We start from the raw sequence: 13,812 nt of genomic DNA on the forward strand, positions 1-13,812 counted from the left end.
GTCCCCTTAACTCTCTGTTCTGGGCCTTCCTGCTGCTCCTGGCACACACTGAGTTCATTCCGGTCCCAGGGCATTTGCCTTTGTTGTTTATGCCCCTGAAAGCCTCTCCACCCATCGTGGATGAGATTGTTGTCTTACTTTATCCGGGTTCTGAATGAACAGACCTTGACTACTCTCTAAGAAAGAGTAACCACCTACCCCATAACTCCAACCCTGTAACCTGCTTTACTTTTTAAAATAGCACTCAACCCACTCCAGTACTCTTGCCTGGAAAATCCCATGAACAGAGAAGCCTGGTGGGCTACAGCCCATGGGGTCACAAAGAGTCGGACACGACTAAGCGACTTCACTTCTTCATCTTCACATGAAATTATATTATACAGTTCTTCATGTTCTTGTTTATTGTGTTTCTTCCACATTGGTGCTTAAATTCCACCAGGCCAAGATTAGTCTGTCTTGGTCCTTATTCTATCCAGGTGCCTAAAACAAGATCTGCCACGTATCAGTCACATGTAAGAATGCCTATCATAGTATTTATTAAATGGGTCAGCAAACTAGCATATACAATTTGAAACACTCCAAAGCTTCTTCAGAAAAAATAGTGTGTGAACTTATCACACCATGAGTACATGTTTGATTTTTTAGCCCAAGGATCTCACAGAGGCAATTTTATTTGTGATGAATCTCCCACAGGGTCATGACGCTTACAAAGAAAAGAGATAAGAGAATATTTAGAAATGCATTTTGTGCAAGGAACTCCCTACCTGGGCCCTGGAATTCCTGTTTGTGACCTTGTTCTCCTGTGGCGGATTCATGTTCTTACAGACTCAAACCCAGGTGCTTTTCTAGGATGTGCAGTTTCCAGCAGAAAGATGGTCAGTTCCAGCCAGTTGAAGCTTTCCATCTGTGAAACATGAGTAAATCTCTCCAGAATCCATTTTCACAGCAGACCTCCAGGAACTGCCTGGCAGGAAAGACTTAGACCTGCAGGGGGAGCTGATGGCATACGTCCATTCCAGAAAGCCTTGGAAAACTGGTGTTCAGAAAACCGAACCTTCAAGTGGGATGATGAAAGAGGCCATAGAATTTTTATAAATATTCAAGATGTTCTCTTACTCCTGCCAGAGTCTGAGAGACTGAAAGATTCTTTAGACTTAAAATGCCAAGTGGTCCAACTGGGTTCATAAAACCCATGCAATGTAAGATTTTATCTGGACTCTGGGACCACTTCCTTTTTGCACATAGACTGGGACATCCTTTTCCACTTTGTCCACAAGCATGGCTAAGGTGATGGTTCCAAATGATGGGTAAGAATTCCCAATAAACACACTTCTTAAGATTCTGCCTGGAAAAGCACAAAGCCAGCTCTCCTCATCATACAGAAACCGTGTGGGTTTACTGAGAGAATCCCAGAAGTTTGCTTCATGCACCAGGAGAACAAAACAATGTGACCTTCCATGTCAGCGATCTAAAATTACTAAACAAAATGGAAATGATTCTATTAATAGTTTATTTATGACAGTATCACTAGGTCAGAATTAAGTCTCAAATGTTGCTTCTGGTTTCACAACGGCAACCTCACTTTCACTAAACTAGTCTTTTTGTGGATTTTTTAAAATTTATTTTTAATTGAAGGATAATTGCAGCACTATTTTTTGTGTGTGTGGATTTTAAAGTCTCCACTTGTTCTCAGACTACAACCTGTCAGGGCAACCCCTGAAAATGAAAACAAGTCTTATCCCCCCTCCTCCCCTGCCTCCCAACAAGGACCATTATGGTCTGAAAGAAAAAGGGTGCAGTTCATCTTGGTCTGGAGCTCTATGTTAGGTCTGGGAAGGGTGTCCTCGCTCCTCCACGTGCAGGGGCTGGAGGAGGGTTTTGCTAGACAGCCATGGATCATTCCATCTTCCAAAGGCAGATCTTTGAGTCTTCACTGTATGGCTTCATTTTCTTTCATTTTCTGTGCAATTTTGTGAATTCCTGGACTTCTTGCTCAAAGTCTTAAAACCAAAAACGTAGTCCATAAAAAATGAACTTTAAAGACGGTTTATCCCTCAGGACTTCCCTGATGGGTCAGTGGTAAAGAATCTGCCTGCCAATGCAGGGGACATGGGTTCGACCTCTCATCTGGGAAGATCCCATATGCTGTGGGGCATCTAAGCCCCGCACCACAACTACCGAAGCCCACTCACCTAGGGCTGCGCTCTGCAACAAGAGAAGCCACTTCAGTGAGAAGCCTGTGCACCCCAGCTAGAGAGTAGCTTCCCTTCAATGCAACTAGAGAAAGCCCAAATGCAGCAGGGAAGACCCAGTGCAGCCATAACTAACTAAATAAATAAAATTTAAAAAGGACTGTTTATCCCTCCTTCTCTATCCATTGATGACACCATCTCTGATGCGTTTGAATCCTGGCAAGCTACAAACTAAGGACATATGTAAATTGTAATGACTCTGTGTCCCCACCTGCCCAAACCAGGAAATCCAAACTCCTTCCCTCACTCCCCTCTTCAAGTTCCATATTTACTTAATATTTTCTTACATGATTAACTGCTCTGAAAGATGTGCTGACAGCTAACATTAAACATTAAAAGACAACGCTTGGGGCATCTCCAGGCCTTGGTCTTCCCTGATGGTCTGATGGCCATCACCTGCCCAAAAGAAGGTTGAGTTCTGCCCAGAATGTTTGTGCTTACCCCATCTTCCCCACAGTTGAATTCTTCACACTGCTGCCATCACGCATTGCTGAATCTTAAATTTGGATCTCTAACTCTCATCTAAATTTGTCTTCATAATCTTACACTGCACAGCAGCCTTGAGACAAAAAAGTTATTTATATGCCAAACACTGCCTCTCATGTCCCAATCCATTAAAATGCAACTGAAATCACCAAATCTCTCAGCATGTATCTTAGATGCTTCTAAGTTAAGCAAGGTTAATGTAGTCAGTTCTTAACTAAAAAGTGATTTTTCCTCAGGCTCCAGAACAAGCATTCATCAAAAGCTCCTGGCTGATTTCCAAGAAAATTGATTTAATTCCAGTAATAGGTCATTCAATTAAGGACTGAAACTGGGAGTTTAACCAAATAGGAAATGCCAACCTAGAATCCCAATATGCTGGTCAATTCCAAAGATGCTCCTGAGACCAAGGTCACAAGTTCAGGTCTGAAGAGTGCACGTCATCTGGATGCTATGCATGCCCGCCAGCAGCAGAAGGAAATTCACAAGAATTTTCAGAGTTGGGATATGCTTAAATAAAAATGTTATCTGTCCACTGAAAAGGAAAGTTATATGAAATCAACTGTACACACACACACACACACACACACAAAAACCAAAAAGAAAAAGAAATCAACTGTACAGATAGATGTATGCTGGGCTGTGCTTAGTCAATCAGTCATGTCCGACTCTTGGCGACCCCATGGACTATAGCCCACCAAGTTCCTCTGTCCACGGGGATTCTCCAGGCAAGAATACTGGAGTGGGTTGCCATGCCCTCCATTAATTTTTCTTCCCAGGTGGCACTAGTGGTAAAGAACCCGCCTGCCAATGCAGGAGACATAAGAGACACAGGGTGGGGAAGATGGCCTGGAGGAAGAAACGGCAACCCACTCCAGAATTCCTGCCTGCAGAATCCCATGGACAGAGGAGCCTAGCAGGATACAGTCCTTAGGGCTGTAAAGAGTCGGACATGATTGAAGCAACTTGGCATGCATGCATCCATTAATTTTTCTTAAACTTTAGACATCAGCAAGTAGTGGTTCTTTAATCCCCAGGAAGCTGTTATTCAATCAACAGTACATTTTACAACCTCCAACATCTTAGAATGGAGGAAACTTACCAGCCCCCTCCCAATTGCATTCCCTGGTCCATTGAATCAGTTCTCCTCCTTAGTTTCTTTTACTTTCCCTGACAGATGAGCAGAGAAACACAGGTGTTTGTGCTGAAGGCCACAACCAAAGCCCCACTCATCTCTGCAGCCAGGGGCTTCCTGTCTCCCTCTGCCATGCCCACTGCCTGGTCTTGGGCCCCCATGCCCATAGCAACCCAACAAGCTCCAACCTTAACTATTTAAATACGGGGCCATCCCTTAAGGGTTTCCCTGATGGCTCAGCTAGTAAAGAATTTGCCTGCAAAAATCTAGGAGACACAGCAGATGCGGGTTCAATCCCTGGGTTAGGAAGATCCTCTGGAGGAAATGGTAGCCCACTGTGGGCTGAAAAATCCCATGCATAGAGGAGCCTGGGGTTCGCAAAGAGTTGGACATGTCTGAGTGACTAAGCTCATAGCCCCTTAAGAATTCATTTGCAGAAAGGGATCCACAGCTAAATTTTTCAGAAACCAGCAGACTAATTTGTCTCTCATGCCATTTTCATTCGAATGTTTTCTGACTTGTTAACTGCATCCTGCTTTTAATTTGAATTGAAAGAAAAAAATTTTTTTTTCCTTTATTTCATATGAAGGGACTGAATAGGGGAGCCGGTAGAAGACTTAGCTAGGAATAGAATGCTTCCAGCTCTTTTCCAGTGGCTTGAGCTCCATCTAAGGATAGTTACATCCGAATCCCAGGGGAAAGCTCAGCTCCGATGTGTGTGTGTGTCAAGTCGCTCAGTCAAGTCCGACTCTTTGCGACCATGTGGACTGTAGCCAGCCAGTCTCCTCCGTCCATGGGATTCTCTAGACAAAAATACTGGAGTTGGTTGCCATTTTTGCCTCCAGGTGATCTTCCAATGCAGGATCAAACCCATGTCTCTTAAGTCTCCTGTATTGACAGGCAGATTCTTTACCACTTGCAAAGCCATCGACTCAGATATAGGTATCAATATTAAAAAAAAAAAAAAACCAAACCCACAACTCTCCAAGTGATTCTAGTGTGAATCCATGCTGAGAACCACTGATTTAGTGGAAAAAAATTAGACTCTGAATCTAGGGACTCAGAGACCTGTAGTCTAAGTCTCTGTCATTCACTCGAGCAAAGCTCTTGCTTCTTTGGGCCCAAGTTTCTTTTTTTTTTTTAAGAAATTTAGAAATTTATTAAGAATTTAGAAAGAATTTCTTGGAATTTCGAAAGATGGTAACGATGACCCTATATGTGAGTAAGCAAAAGAGACACAGATGTAAAGAACAGACTTTCGGACTCTGTGGGAGAAGGCGAGGGTGCGATGATTTGAGAGAACAGCATTGAACCATGTGTATTATCAAATGTGAAATAGATCGCCAATCCAAGTTGGATGCATGGGACACGGTACTCAGGGCTCGTGCACTGGGATGAACCTGAGGGATGGGATGGGGAGGGAGGTGGGAGGGGGACTCAGGATGGGGGACACATGGACACCCAGGGCTGATTCATGTCAATGTATGGCAAAACCCATCACAATATTGTAAAGTAATTAGACTCCAATTAAAATAAATTAATTAATTAAAAAAAATTTTTTTTAAATAAAAAAATTTTTTTATGTTGATCTTTTTTTTTTTTTCAAGTCTTTACTGACTTTGTTAAAATATTGCCTGTGTTTCCTGTTTTGGTGTTTCAGCTGCAGGCATGTAGGATCTTTGTTCCCCCAAGAGGGATCAAACCCACATCCCCTGCATTGGAAGGCAACATCTTAACGCCTGGACCACTTGGAAGTTCCTGGACCCAGTTTTCATATCTGCAAAATAAAGGTCATGGACTGGAGAATCACTCAGTCCTTGCAGATGTGACACTCAACTAATGGCAAGTTTCTGTCATTGTGTACATGGCTATTTCATTTTAATGCTTATTAGAATCGCACTTTGGACTAAAACCACCAAAGTAAATCACACCATAAAATGGACCTCTTACTTCCAAGTGAACCAACCCTTCCCAGAACGCATTCTTCTCCCCAGCATTGCAGCTTTGATGCTGTAGTCCCATCTCGAATTCCTCCTCCCTAAAGGCATCCATGGCATTCCATTCATTAGAAGGCACAACCCAAATTTTAAGTAAGGGACCAGAGGAACTCCGACCAGAGGTGAGGGAGGAAAAATGTAAAGGAACAGAGGCATTATCATAGAGGAGAATTTCTTTGGGGTAAATGGAGGTGGGAGACAAGCGAGGGGCTAGAGTCCTAACATCTCCCAGATGTTCAGCAGCAGATAAAATTGGCCGGTAGGGAGGAGAGGTAGTTTGGGCTATGAATGTCATACACTTAGTATTTTGGGCTCCTCTTGTGGCTCACCTGGTAAAGAATCTGCCTGCAATGCAGGAGACCTGGGTTCAATCCCTGGGTTGGGAAAATCCCCTGGAGAAGGGAGAGACTACTCACTCCAGTATTCTAGCCTGGAGAATTCCATGGACTATACAGCCCATGGGATGGCAAAGAGTCAGACACAACTGAACAACTTTCACCTTTTCACTTTAGTATTTTGAATCTGTAGAGTTTGAAGCACCAAAGTTTATATTACTGCATCTTTACTGGTGGGATCTTAGAGACCTCTGAGATTCTTTGAGATCTTTCACTCATGCTAAAGGCAAACTCTATGATGCTTTATGAAGATGTCTGATGACAATGGAAAATTAGATGTGCACTCATGGCAGGAGAGGCGCTATCAGGTTGATGGAATCTCCTCTTAGTCTTTAACTTGCTTGTCAATTCCTTCATCCATGACACATTCATTCTTCATTTATTCATCCCCCTTTCCTCTCAGTTTCCAAAACTCTGTATTTGGCACTGCTTTTTGGCATTTTTTTTCTACCTTGTATTTTGTCTCCAAAGGATGTTAGGTAAATGAACAAAATAAGAAAACATGAGAAGGAATTCCCTAGTGGTCCAGTGGCTAGGACTCCATATTCCCAATGTAGGGGGCCTGGGTTTAATCTCTTGGTCAGGGAACTAGATCCCACATGCTGCAACTAAGAGTTCACATGCCACAACTAAAGATCTTGCATGCCACAACTAAGACCCAAATAAATAAATAAAAATTAAAAAGAAAATAAAGTATGAGAGACACGACTTGTGACAAGTACCCTCAGTAGGAAGAAATCAGCAGCAAGGACATGATTGGCCCACCTTCCAGATTCAAACAGAGAACATAAATAAATTGGATTATGTCCCCCAAAGGGCTTCCCAGATGACACTAATGGTAAAGAACCCGCTTGCCAATGCAGGAGATGTAAGAGACCTGGGTTCAATCCCTGGGTCGGGAAGATCCCCTGGAGGAGAGCGTGGCAACCCACTCCGGTATTCTTCCCTGGAGAATCTCATGGACAGAGGAGCCTGGTGGGCTACAGTCCATGGAGTCTCAAAGAGTCGGACATAGCTGAAGCAACTTAGCATGCATCCATGCATGTCCCCCAAAAGGTCTCCCTATTCACCTGCCCCTGCAACAGTCAGGCCACTGCTCAGCCCAGAAGCAAAATGTCCCCAAAGCATCAATCTCCTGATGACTTACTCCTTTCCAACACTATGACATTAAAAGCACTTGAAAGTAAAAATCATCAATTCAGAGGTGGAGTTCAAGGTTTCAAATACACTGTACAGCGAATTTCCTTTCTTCTCCCTTAATTTGGCCATCAGGATAGCTGAGAGTCAGGGTAATTCATTAGAGTTTCATGCTGTCCTTTATTTTTGTCCTGCTGCATCAAGAAAGCAGTGTGAGAATAGTTAATAATGCAAGTTTGTAATCAGCGTGTCTTTACATCCTGACACAGCACCCTCCTCTCTGAGCAAGTCTCCTTGCTTTTTTTGAGCTGAATCTATATGGCAGGGGGGTGAGGGGGTGTGTGTTATGAAGCCTCCCTGCCATGTCCTTCTTTCTGTTATTTCCCTCCCCTGAAGAACTTTGTCCTGTCAGATGCCAGGGAGAGTACCTCTACTTGAAGAGGAAGCTTTTAGTGTAGTATTTCTTTTTCTTTTTTTTACTCCAGGCCATGCCACTTGGCAAATGCCTGAAGAATGGAATGGCTACCCACTCGAGTATTCTTACCCAGAGAATTCCATGGACAGAGGAGCCTGGAGGGCTACAGTCCACAGGGTCACAAAGAGTTGGACACGACTGAGCAACTAACACTTTCACTTTCTTTTTCACGCCCCTCGGCTTGTGGGATCTTAGTTCCCCAACCAGGGATTGAACCCAGAGCCTCAGCAGTGAAAGCACGGAGTCCTAACTGCTGGACCACCAGGGAATTCCCTACGGCAGTATTTCTTATACTGAAGGTTCTCAATAAATGAACTGTTCAAATTTTTAAGGTGGGCACAGCTGAGGAGCTCTCAGGATTGAGGGCCCAGCAATACCCACAAAGGCCCCAGCACTGCCAACGGGAAAGCAGGAGGAGATGGTTTAACTGGTGTAAGTTGCCTGTGGGTTTTGGTCAGTGGAGTGGGTTGAATAGTGTCTTTCCTCAAAATTCAAGCTGTCTGGACACTCAGAATGTGATCTCATCTGAAAACAGAGTCTTTGCAGATATAATTAGTTAGGTATCTCACAATGAAATTATCCTAGATTTAAGAAAGAAAGAAAGTGAAGTCCCTCAGTCATGTCTGACTCTTTGTGACCCCATGGACTGTAGCCTACCAGGCTCCTCTGTCCATGGGATCTTTCCAGGCAAGAGAACTGGAGTGGGGTGCCATTCCCTTCTCCAGGGGGTTATTCCTGACCCAGGGATCGAACCCAGGTCTCCCGCATTATAGGCAAATGCTTTACCATCTGAGCCACCAGGGAAGTCCTAGATTTAGGAAGGACACTAAATCCAGTGACTGGTGTCCTATGAGAGAGAAGAGAGGACAGAGAGAGGTGGAGGGCAGGAAGCCAAGCGGAGACAGAGGCAGAGGTCAGCGTTGTGCTGGTTCAGGAAAGCCTGGAGGCACATGAAGAAGGAAGAAAGCGTCCTCCCCTAGAACCTCCGGAGGGTGTATGACCCTGTTGACACCTGGATTTAGCACTTCCAGAGTGTGTGAGAATTAAAATTTTTATTGTTTTAAGCCACCCAGTTTGTGGTATTTTGCTTGACAGCCCTAGGAAACAAGTACAGTCAGTCTCCACTTCTTCACTGGAGCATTCTGGCTTTGTCTTACATTTGCTGTAATATTGGACCCATGATCATCTAAACAGAAGATGCTAATGCATTAAATGAACGCCTGGTACCTAAGAAGGGATTTGAGGAAGCAGGGGAGAACCTCCCATGTGAAAGTCACTCAGTCATGTCCGACTCTTTGCAACACTAGGGACTACACAGCCCATGGAATTCTCCAGGCCAGAATACTGGAGGGGGTAGCCTTTCCCTTTGTCTGGGGATCTTCCCAATCCAGGGATCGAACCCAGGTCTCCCACATTGCAGGTGGATTCTTTACCAGCTGAGCACAAGGGAAACTCCCACGACACCCACACAAACACTGCCTACAGAATTAGGAGCAAACTTCTTACCTGTCCTTCACTATTTGCATGATCCAACACAAAGCAATAATCTTTCCAGGGTTGGTTCGGTAGGAATATGGCTCATCCCACATCCAGCTGCCTTGAACTGTTCAGCTACCATAAATGTATCCTTGTCCTTTCCCCTATCATCGATCCAAATCCTACACATCCTTAAGTTTTAGGTTATTAGCCACCTCCTCCAGGAAGCACATCTTATTTAATCCTGTATTGGTAAGGATGATTTTGATAGGAAGTTCACAAGACCCAAGTCAAACTGATGTCAGAAAGAAGAGGAATTTATTGTCTCCTGCGACCAAAACATCCAAAATAAAAATGGTGTTAAATAAGGGATATTGTGATGATTCAAGGACTTGTTTCTCTCCCTTCACTCAACATCTGCCTTCAACCTCATCTGAAGGCTGACTCACCTGATAGGTACAAAATAGCTTTCAGCTGTTTTGGACGGAAGAAGCACCATTTCTAGCCGAAAGCTTGAGCTTCACTCTGATTGGTCCGCCTTAGAGCACATCATTACCCCGAACCAATCACTGTGCCAAGGAAAATGGAGTGTGCTGATTGGCGAAGCTGGTCCTGTGTTGGACCGCTGAAGCAGGGAGCAAGCATTTACTTGCCTCGAGCCACGTGTCTCCCGAAAGAGCAGGAAGAGTGGGTGCTGGGAGATGTTCCAGTACCCATTACGTTCCAGTACCCCTCTTCTGAGTGCCTAATAGATTCGTCAGTAGTTCTGTTAAGGCACTAATCTCCTTTTCACATATTTTATTCCACTCTCTGTTCCCCCTAGAAATCTCCTTGGGACCAGGGACTGTGTCTTCCTCATCTATTTAGGTCTCAAGTTTGCCCATTTGCACGGTTGGTGCCCAGTAAAGTTTTGTTGAAGTGAATTACATTTTGAAAAAGAAAAAATTTTCAGAGTTGTTTTCATACTTTCAGATTCCCAAAGGATCCTGTTACTTTGTTTTCCGCACATTGATTAATCCCTTTTTCAGTAAGCAAGTCTAATGGCAGCCACGTTAAAAGCTCTCACGTGCTGTAACCTGATACATTTAGAACATTTTAGTCATTTTAAAAACTGAAGTCGGATGTCCACTGCATTTTTTGTGTGTGAATGTGTGGAATAGTTATAAATAGGCATGGAAAAACATCAGGGTTGTGTGGAATCAGTTGTTGGGGGGGAAGCTCTGGATTCGGACCCCCAAATATAGCCTGCTGACAATCTGCCACACGCATTTTTTTTTCACTTAGTTCATCACTTTGAATATTCTGAGCAACCATCCTGAATATTTGTTCAACAGTAAATTTTTTTCCACTTTGTCTTTTGGCCAAATGTGTGGCTTTTTCTTTAAACAAGGATGAGAATCTCAGGCACAGATAAATATATACCCTGGCACTTGACTATAATACAGCTCTCTATAGGGGGTTCTGTCTCGTGTCCATGGGATTGGTTTAAACCTGGAAGTCTCTAGAAGGCCTCCGCTTCATACTCCTGCCCCCATAGTTTCTCCTGAAGAGAGGTCTCAGGGAGTGGACCACAGTCTTTTCTGTTAAATAGAACCAGACAGAAAAGGATTGCTCTAAAGGAGTCTCTTGACAGAGATGAACTCCAGGGTGCCTTCCTTTCTGAGTTGTCTGGTGACTGCCTCAGAATGTCACGGATGCTTCTCTTTCTCTCTTCCTCTCCAAAGCCCACCCAGCTTTCCAAGGCCAGCCTCACTGCTGGGTTACAGCTAATGGTCATGTCTGACTATAGCCAATTCAGATATTTCCCAACGTAAGGTTGGCCTGTGTCCAAAAGTTTCACTGGACCGCAGAGTTTGAGATCCAAAAACACTTTCCCATGGGTTGTTGTCTAGTCCCGTCCGACTCCTTGCGACCCCATGGACTGTAGCCTGCTAAGTTCCTCTGTCCCACCAGGCTCCTCTGTCCATGGGATTCTCCAGGCAAGAATACTGGAGTGGGTTGCCATTTCCTTCTCCAGGGCATCTTCCAGACCCAGGGATCGAACCCAGGTCTCCTGCATTGGCAGGTGAGTTCTTTACCACTGAGCCACGTGGGAAGCCCCAGGGGGGCCATGTTATTAATGAGGGTTTAGATTCCTAGGCTAGACCATAGAAACCCATGGAACCCAGATGTGCCAGTGATATCATGCGTGAAACTTTGGGGTCAGCTTTGCAGAGGAAATAGACGGCTGATTCACTGTTGTTTTTTTCTGTAGCTTCAGGGATAGTGACTTCTGATTTCAAACAACATGGGGCAGAGATTTCTGGATCACATAGAGGCCACTGATTAACCTTGCTAATCCTAGTGTCCCTCCCTTGTCAGCCTGGTGGAGGGGGTGGGCTGGAAAGACAGGACAGAGGAAAGACTTGATGGATGAAGAGGCTGGACAGGGGCAGCAGGAGAAGCCCTCGAGGATGTGCTGCTGTTATGAAATGGGCACAGAAAACCAGCCCTGTGCCCAGTAGGGCAATCCTAGCCCGCCTGGTCATGCATCCTCCAGTAGCTATTTTCTTTCTGCCAGGAGCATGGAGTGGCCTGAGTCCACACCAGCTATCACTGAGTCAGACCCCACCTGCTCTCTGCTCCCTGGAGAGGGACCCTGGTGCTCACGTGGCTTCAGCCATGGCCCTAGGCTCTGTTCTCAGCAGACACAGCCTAGAGGCTGCAAGGGCCGGGCAGGGTCTGCTGGGGAGAGAGAGCTCCGAGGGGCTGCAGCGCAGCCTTGGGCCCTCTGTGGACATTTGTCAAAATGCGGTGGCAACAGGTCTGTGAATTGTGTGTCTCTGGCCACAAAGTCTCATCTTTCAGCAGCACAGAACTTTGCAACAAAGGACACCAGCCTTGCCAGAGACTGAAGACTCAGTCATTGCTCCCATGCCGGAGAGGAGAGAGAGGGATCAGAGGAGTTCTCTGGGGAGGAACAATGTTACTACTATTGTTATGGTGGCGCTAGTGGTAAAGAACCCACCTGCCAGTGCAAAGACCTAAGAGATATGGGCTCAGTCCCCAGGTCGGGAAGATCCCCTGGAGGAGGAAATGGCAACCCACTCTGGTATTCTTGCCTGAAGAATCCCATGGACAGAGGAGCCTGGTGGTCTACAACACATGGGGTCACAAAGAGTCGGACACAACTGAAGCGACTTAGTATGCACCTTACCTTTACTAAGTCTAGTAATAGAGTTACTATCATATTTTTCCCCAGAGTATTTTCACCTATATTGACTAATTTAATTCTTTCAATATCCTTCTGAAGTAGGAGCTGGCTATTATACTCCCATTTAACAGATGGAGAAACTGAGGCTCAGAAAGGATTGCAGACTCCATAGGATAACACAGGAGATCAGACATTTTTCTTAGACTAAAAGAGATGGTATTGTAGGGATAATAGTAACAGCTATATCATCTTGGCTCCCAGCAGGAAACAGATGGCATGCTTCAAAGAGGTGATTCACGGGAGTGTAATAAAGGGACTGTTTACAAAGGTATAAGCAGAGTCATCGAAACCAGGATGGACAAATGAAGATCTTGGGCCAGCAAGAGCAGGAAAGCCCCTGCCACCCATGGGCTTGGAGGGACCGAGGGAGGCATTACCGGATCTCAGTGAGAGCTGTGCCTGCAGGAGCGTCGCCAAGCCTGAGAAATGAATACCCCGTCGCTCTGTCCTCTCACCCCCTCTCACTTCCTGTGGGTGTCTCCCGTGGGCCAAACCCAACTGGAAGCCAGAGAGCAACTACACCCAAGGATGCAGTACATGAGTTCAGCTTCCCATAACTGACAGCCGGTGTCCACATGCTTGTGTGGGCACAGATGCAGCGCTGTCTCCTGGAAGAGAAGGGGGCAGGCAGTGGGCAGAGGCCAGGAGCAACTTCTGCCACACAACGCATTCTACTTGAAACTCCGAGGAGTCTGAGAATTCTAAATTTGAACCTGGCCTTGCAGGCTATCATGGGTCTTCTCTGGTGGCTCAGATAGTAAAGAATCTGCCTGCAATGCAGGAGACCTGAGTTTGATCCCTGGGTCTGGAAGATGCGCTGGAGAAGGAAATGGCAACCCACTCCAGTATTCTTGCCTGGGGTAAATCCACGGACTTAGGAGCCTGGAGGGCTACTGTCCACGGGGTCTCGAGATTTGGATGCGACTGAGCGACTAATTTTTCAAGGTTATCAGGGTAGGAGGATGGAAGACGAGCCACTCTGTTGGCTTGGTTGATAATTTTCAAGCATTTATTTTAAACATAAGAATGTGGACTTGTCCTGGGCTGCAGAAATGTGAAGAGTGGGCCAAGAGACACATTTTGTTTGGGTTCATTGATATATTAACATGTCTCAAAAATACGTCCTTTCTGGGGAAGAGTGGCTCCCAGGCATCCTCTGAGGGTCTGCTGTGTGAATCCCACCAAGAGAAGGTTGCAGGGCTAAAAGCT

The 13,812-nt window shown here is 45.3% G+C and overlaps 1 long non-coding RNA gene across 2 annotated transcripts in view; it reads right to left on the reverse strand.

Moving 5' to 3' along the window:
• The window catches only part of LOC110130914 (uncharacterized), a 93,486-nt gene that overhangs the window by 31,765 nt on the left and 47,909 nt on the right, over window positions 1–13,812 (reverse strand). The gene's annotated exons all lie outside the window — the stretch shown is intronic.

This window comes from Odocoileus virginianus, chromosome 2 (assembly GCF_023699985.2).
Source record: "Odocoileus virginianus isolate 20LAN1187 ecotype Illinois chromosome 2, Ovbor_1.2, whole genome shotgun sequence".
NCBI classification, from domain to species: Eukaryota; Metazoa; Chordata; class Mammalia; order Artiodactyla; family Cervidae; genus Odocoileus; species Odocoileus virginianus.